Raw genomic sequence first — 6,975 nt, 5'->3', positions numbered from 1 at the left:
CCCCCTCCCCCCCCCCCTCCTCCTCCTCCTCCTCCTCCTCCTCCTCCTCCTCCTCCTCCTCCTCCTTCTCCTTCTTTTGGTTTTTCGAGGCAGGGTTTCTCTGTAGCTTTGGAGCCTGTTCTGGAACTAGCTCTGTAGACCAGGCTAGCCTCGACCTCACAGAGATCTGCCTGCCTCTGCCTCCTAAGTGCTGGGATTAAAGGCGTGTTCCACTGGGGTCCAATTTCTTATGTGTGTGTGCACATGTACACATGTGTGCATGTCTATGTTGTGTGACACTTTTTCTTTGTGACACATGATCAAATGTCTACTCAGCCATACCGGGAATTGATGATAAACCAAAGCAAACATATACTTAAGTTCAACTTAATGAACTAATAAATTTAATGGGGTTACTTATAAGAATATAGATGAAGGAAGGGTCGCTTTCAGGAAAATGGAGAACTCAAAGACAGCTGTATTACCAAAAGTCACCCCAACATGGGTGACAACTGATGAAAGTAAGAACTCTGCACAGTTTTAAGCTGCTCAACTGTTGAGAGAATTTTTTCTCATCAGTCCTCTTACTACATATGTAACCTTGGAAATGGAGGGGTCTTGTAAATATAGCCAGTTTCAGGGACTTCTTGAGACTCCTGAGTTGTTTACTTCCTAAGTCTTAAGGAAGAGCCTCCTTTTAGAACTTCCTAACTGACAAGTTTCCTTCCAAGATGTAGTTTCAAGTGAGATGAAACTGCTATAGAACAGCGTGTATATGTGTAGGTGTATGTAGAAGGAGCGGCGGGCTGCGTTCCCACCTGACTCCCACATGGCTAGCTTTACCCAAAATAATTACACGAAAACTATTCTTTTAAACACTGCTTGGCCCATTAGCTCCAGCCCCCCACTGGCCAACTCTCACATCTTAACCAACCCACCTCTATTAATGAGTGTAACACCACGAGGTGGTGGCCTACCGGGAAGGATCTTAACCTGCGTCCATCATGGAGAGCAGAGCTATAGCGTCTGCTTGACTCAGCTTTCTTTCTCCCAGAATTCTGTTCTGTCTTCCCGCCTACCTATGTTCTGACCTATTAGGCCAAGCAGTTTTCTTTATTAATTAACCAATGAAACAACAGATAGAAGACCCACCTACATCATTTCCCCTTTTTCTGTTTAAACAAAAAAAGAAAGGCTTTAACTTTAGCATAGTAAAATTACATATAACAAAACAGTTATCAAGTAAGAATCACAGTTACAATATTTATATCTATTTTATCTTTCCTAATTATACATTACATTTTTAAATGAACTACACAATCACAATACCTTAATCAAGATCAGAAATACATATACATGCAGGGTAGTAGCGCACGCCTTTAATCCCAGCGCTTGGGAGGCAGAGGCAGGAGGATCTCTGTGAGTTTGAGGCCAGCCTGGTCTACAGAGCTAGTTCCAGGACAGGCTCCAAAACCACAGAGAAACCCTGTCTTGAAAAACCAAAAAAAAAAAAGAAAAAAGAAAAGAAAAGAAATACATATACATATAACAAAATTGTCCTTAAAATCCATACCAGTGCAAATTATTCATATCTATATCATTTCCCCCTTTAAATGTAAAAGAACATTTATAAACAATATTTGGGATTATGGGCGTGGTTTTTTCTCTCCAAACAGCTTTTTGCTGTATGGAGGCACTGTTATTTAGGTCTTTCATGCTATAACCTATGTACCAGATTCATCTCAGTTGGCAGTTGAGTGAAGTAAGTTTTTGAGGGTATTCACAGCAACCTTTCAGGAGGGCATGGTCTATCATACCATATTGGGATAGAAGCAATCCATAGGATCTCATCCTCTGTGAAAACAAAAGAAGAAGACCCTCTTTTCCAAAGCATCATGTTTTTAGATCCAAATTCTGAAGTCATACCCTTATGATATCCATTCTGGTTCTGCTTGGCAGCCCATATAATGAAATGTCTCTCTGTACTTAGCTCCTTTACAGTCAAAAATTTTAAAGAAAACACAATAATACACAGAATCCAGGCTCTCTGAGAATTTTCCATTTTTATGTGACTTATTTTTCTTTATTTCTTTTAATCTATAACTATCTGTACTCTGTCTCTTTAAAGACCTTACCCTTTTTAAGGGCATTAACTTTATTTTCTCTATATATATTTTTTCTCTCCCAAGCCTACGTACACTCATCCAACACTGTGACCCATTTACAGGTCTTTTATGTCTGAATCTGTTCTATTGTGAATCTGTAATTCTTTATTATCCAGGAGCATTTCTTAAAATGTTAAGCACTTCTTAGAAACTTAAGTTGCACCATGTAGAGGTAATACGGTACTGCCTGTTTACTGCCAGTCTAAACCTTAACTGCACTGTTATTATGATAATTACGATAGTTCCCTCCTGAGGTCAGAACAGTTCAGCATGGCGGAGCTGAGCCACTTGTGACTGAATCAGTTGCATCTCTGAGCTGCAGAGCAGGGGCCTGCTCTGGATGTTGGCTCCACCTCTCTCCAATGTTTGTGTGTGCATGTGTATGAACATTCAGGAGATCACAACAGGATTTTGTGTGTCATCTTCCTCTGTCATTGTCTATCTGATAGCCTCCAGAGTAGGTTTCTTTCTGATCCAGAAGCTCACTATTTTGGCTAGGCTGACTGGCCATTGAGCACTGTCTCTGTCTACATGTCTCTGTCCATTCTGCAATGGGATTATAGGCACATGCAGCTATGCCAGACATTTAATATGAGTTCTGAGGATTTGAACTCAGGTCCTCATACTTACAGAGCAAGTACCTTTACCCACAGAACCATTTTCCCAGTCTGCAATTTTCCTCTTTTATATAGGCGGTCTAGTTGTCCCAGTACCATTTCTTTTTTGAGACAGGGTCTCACTATGTAGCCTTGGGTCCTGGAACTCACTCTGTAGACCAAGCTGGCCTTGAATTCAGAGATCCACCTACTTCTGCCTCCCAAATGCTGGGATTAGACATAATCTACACACCTTGCTAGGTCTCTTTTGTTCAAGTCTCAATTCTATACCATTTATTCCTGTGTCAGTACTATAGTGTCTTAATTATTGTAGCTATGTGATAAGTTTTGAAAAGTAGGATTTGAGAGTCCTCCAACTTGGTTCTTTTCAAAATTGTTCTATCTATTCTAAGTTTCTTGCATTTCCATATAAATTCTTAACAACAGTTTGTCAATTTCTGCAACAAAAAAGTGAGGTTTTGGCAGAGATGTCATTGAATCCTCAGATAATCTGTAGATTGCGATGGGCTGAAAGGGTATGTTTCTAATTCATGTGTTGAAACTCTCATGGGACTATACTTGGAAACTTAGCCTGTAAGGAAATAATTAAAAAATTGTGAGGATGTGACCCTATCTGATAAGATTAGGGTTCTTATAAGAGACACCAAGAGAGCTTACTTGCTCTCTTTCTCCACAGGCACATACTGAAGAGATGCCAGGTGAGGACACAATGAGAAACTGACTGGCAGTAAGTCATGGATAGTGTCCTTGCCAGTCCCTGAACTAGCTGAAACATTGACTTGAGCCTGAGGAGATAGGAAAGGAGACCTGTTATATAGTAAAATACCGTAAAGAGCCGATATCACAGCTGACTCCGATGAATCCGAAATCCTCTTCTGTTCCCATGGGCACTCACATATATGTTTCCACACATATAAATAAAAACAAAATGAAATCTCTGGAAAAATGGTAAATGCAGTGCTGGGAATGTAACTCAGAGCTCCATGCTTGCTAGACACACACTCTGTCAACTGAGCTATATCTTCACCCCAAACTTTTCCTTTTGAAAAGCTGGGTATGGATCTTTTGGTTGATAATATTATTTGCTTTTCTGCACTCTGAATGTATCACTGCTCTGACTTCTGACCATAAGTCAGATGTTAAATTGTCTTTATGGGTCATGCTTCTCTTGCTACTTTCTCAATTTGTGTATCTTTGTCTTTAAACAATGACTGTGGATGGCGTTCTTTGTATTTGCTATGATTGGAATAGAGTTTGTGTCTCTATCAAAAGTCTCTGTGATGAAAGACTTGGATGGGACCTTTAAGAGGCGGAGCCTGTGACAGGTCCTTAGGTCATTTGGGGTATGCTCCTGGGAAGTAGTTCTGTGTGACCTCTCAAGTTCCCTACAGCCTCTCTGTTCCTGTCTTGGAAGGTAATGGTTACTTGTTCCTGGGATTTGTGTGATTGCTATCTATGCTCTGAGCTGATGCAGCTACCTGGTGGTTCTTGCCTTTGTTCTTTCTACTTTAAATTTCTAAAACTGTGACCGAAATTCTCCTCTTTTCCTCATTAGTAGCCTGCGTAAGGTATGTCCTTGTATTGAAACATTGACTAACACCCATGTTTTCTGATGTGGATGCTGGGAACATAACCCAGGTCCCATACAAGAGGGTTTGAAAGATCATCGGATAAAACCAGACTCGCTGAACATAGCAGGCAATGAGGACTACTGAGAACTCAAGAACAATGGCAATGTTTTTTTTTTTTTTTTTGTTTTTTGAGACAGGGTTTCTCTGTGGCTTTGGAGCCTGTCCTGGAACTAGCTCTTGTAGACCAGGTTGGTCTCGAACTCACAGAGATCCGCCTGCCTCTGCCTCCTGAGTGCTGGGATTAAAGGCATGCGCCACCACCGCCCGGCGGCAATGGGTTTTTGATCCTACTGTGCGTATTGGCTTTGTGGGAGCCTAGGCAGTTTGGATGCTCACCTTACTAGACCTGGATGGAGGTGGGTGGTCCTTGGACTTCCCACAGGGCAGGGAACCCTGATTGCTCTTTGGGCTGACGAGGGAGGGGGTCTTGATTGGGGGTGGGGGAGGGAAAGGGGAGGCGGTGTTGGGGAGGAGGCAGAAATCTTTAATAAACAAACAAACAAATAAATAAAAAGAGTTCTCCATTGACATTTTTCTAGCCTCAGCAGCAAACAGTATCTGAAGGGAGACTCTCCAGTACACCAAGCAACCTGCAAGTTCTTCAGGAAACTCCAGAGATGGAGTTTTCATGAGTTGTTTAGCTTTTAGGTGAGGCAGCTTGCCTTTGACTCATCATGCTCACCAATGCCCCCAGTAAACTCATTGGTTCACTAAGGTAGAGTTGAGTAGAACTGTTGATTTGATATGTTGTCTGGGGGTGAATAGACGCTTATTCCCATCTTCTCCAGGAAAAGTCATGTCACAGCTTGTTTCTCTTTCTCATTCTTCATATCTCTAAATTGCCCACCTTAGATGCTTAATGTTGTCCCAGAGGTCATCTTATTTTATATTTTCTACTTATTCCAGTGTTCTGCATTAATAGAGAGTTTTTCCCTTCATCATTTCACGCTTCCCTTTTCTAGTCTGGAATCAGTGTTCTCTGTATTTATTCTAGAAGTTGCCCTAGGAAACTAGTGTGTGATGCATTGCAGAAGGAGCTGAGAAGTCATTGCTATGCTAAACAAAGTCAAAGCACCTGAAAATGAAGCACTCCTTCAAATCCATAAACCATCCTCACCAGGTTGGAATGGGGCACGCACACACAGGAACCCAAGGAACCTACAAGCCACCCAGGATCACTAAAGACATATTTCATGGAAATTGCTGAATTGCAGAGGCTCAGAGTGGAAAGTTTAAACAATTAAAACTTGCAGATTTGCATGTTCTTAGGAACTTTGTCGTTATAAACCTAGTAGGGCTCACACAAAGAACAAGCTCATGTTTCTGGCAGGGGAAGAGAACCTAGGTATTTAAAATGCAGCCAGACCAGGCATCACAACCTAACTTCAAACTCTACTACAGAGCGGCAGTACTAAAAACAGCCTGATATTGGCATAAGAACAGACAGGAGGACCAATGGAACCGAATAGAAAACCCAGATATCAATCCACAAATCTTTGAACACCTGATCTTTGATAAAGAAGCAAAATATATCAAATGGAAAAAGAAAGCATATTTAACAAATGATGTTGGCATAACTGTTATCAACATGAATAAGAATGGATATAGACCCATATCTATCACCATGCACAAAATTCGAGTTCAAATGGATCAACGACCTCAACATTAAAGCCAGCCACACTGAACCTTATAGAAGAGAAACTGGGGGCGCAGAGCGGTTTGGTCGTTCGTTGGAGGTAGATCTTCTGTTCCTGTCGCCTATCGCAGCTCCCGGTTGCGCGCTCACAGCGGCGCGGCGGTCCCAGCACGGGCCTCAGACTCCGGCTTTGGGTGAAAGAAAATGGCCTGAACCAAGCAGACCGCTAGGAAGTCGACCTGGAGAAAGCGCCCTGCAAGCAGCTGGCCACCAAGGCGGCCCGCAAAAGCGCGCCCTCTACCGGCGGGGTGAAGAAGCCGCACCGCTACAGGCCCGGGACCGTGGCCCTGCGAGAGATCCGTCGCTACCAGAAGTCACTGAGCTGCTCATCCGGAAGCTGCCTTTCCAGAGGTTGGTGAGGGAGATCGCCCAGGACTTCAAGACCGACCTGAGGTTTCAGAGTGCAGCCATCGGTGCCCTTCAGGAGGCCAGTGAAGCGTACCTGGTGGGGTTGTTTGAAGATACCAATCTGTGTGCCATCCACGCCAAGAGAGTCACCATCATGCCCAAAGACATCCAGTTGGCTCGCCGGATACGGGGGGAGAGAGCTTAAGTCGAGGCGGTTTTTATGGCATTTTGTAGTAAATTCTGTAAAATACTTTGGTTTAATTTGTGACTTTTTTTGTAAGAAATTGTTTATTATATGTTGCATTTGTACTTAAGTCATTCCATCTTTCACTCAGGATGAATGGGGAGAGTGACTGTTCACAGACCTCAGTGCTGTGGGCGCTGCGGCTCAGGAGTGACAAGTTGCCGATGTGCAGAAGGGATGGGTGATAGTACTTGCTTCTCATGATGCATGTTTCTGTATGTTAATGACTTGTTGGGTAGCTATTAAGGTACTAGAATTGATAAATGTACAGGGTCCTTTTGCAATAAAACTGGTT

At 42.7% G+C, this 6,975-nt stretch overlaps 1 pseudogene; it reads left to right on the top strand.

The window, feature by feature from the left end:
- Positions 1-6,232: 6,232 nt before the first annotated feature.
- On the top strand, positions 6,233-6,686 carry LOC126490276 (histone H3.3A-like; annotated as a pseudogene).
- Positions 6,687-6,975: the final 289 nt, after the last annotated feature.

The sequence above is a fragment of the Alexandromys fortis genome, unplaced genomic scaffold (assembly GCF_014885135.2).
Source record: "Alexandromys fortis isolate MF-2015 unplaced genomic scaffold, M_Fortis_MF-2015_v1.1 scaffold_225, whole genome shotgun sequence".
Classification (NCBI taxonomy): domain Eukaryota; kingdom Metazoa; phylum Chordata; class Mammalia; order Rodentia; family Cricetidae; genus Alexandromys; species Alexandromys fortis.
This window is presented reverse-complemented; position numbering and strand designations above follow the sequence as displayed.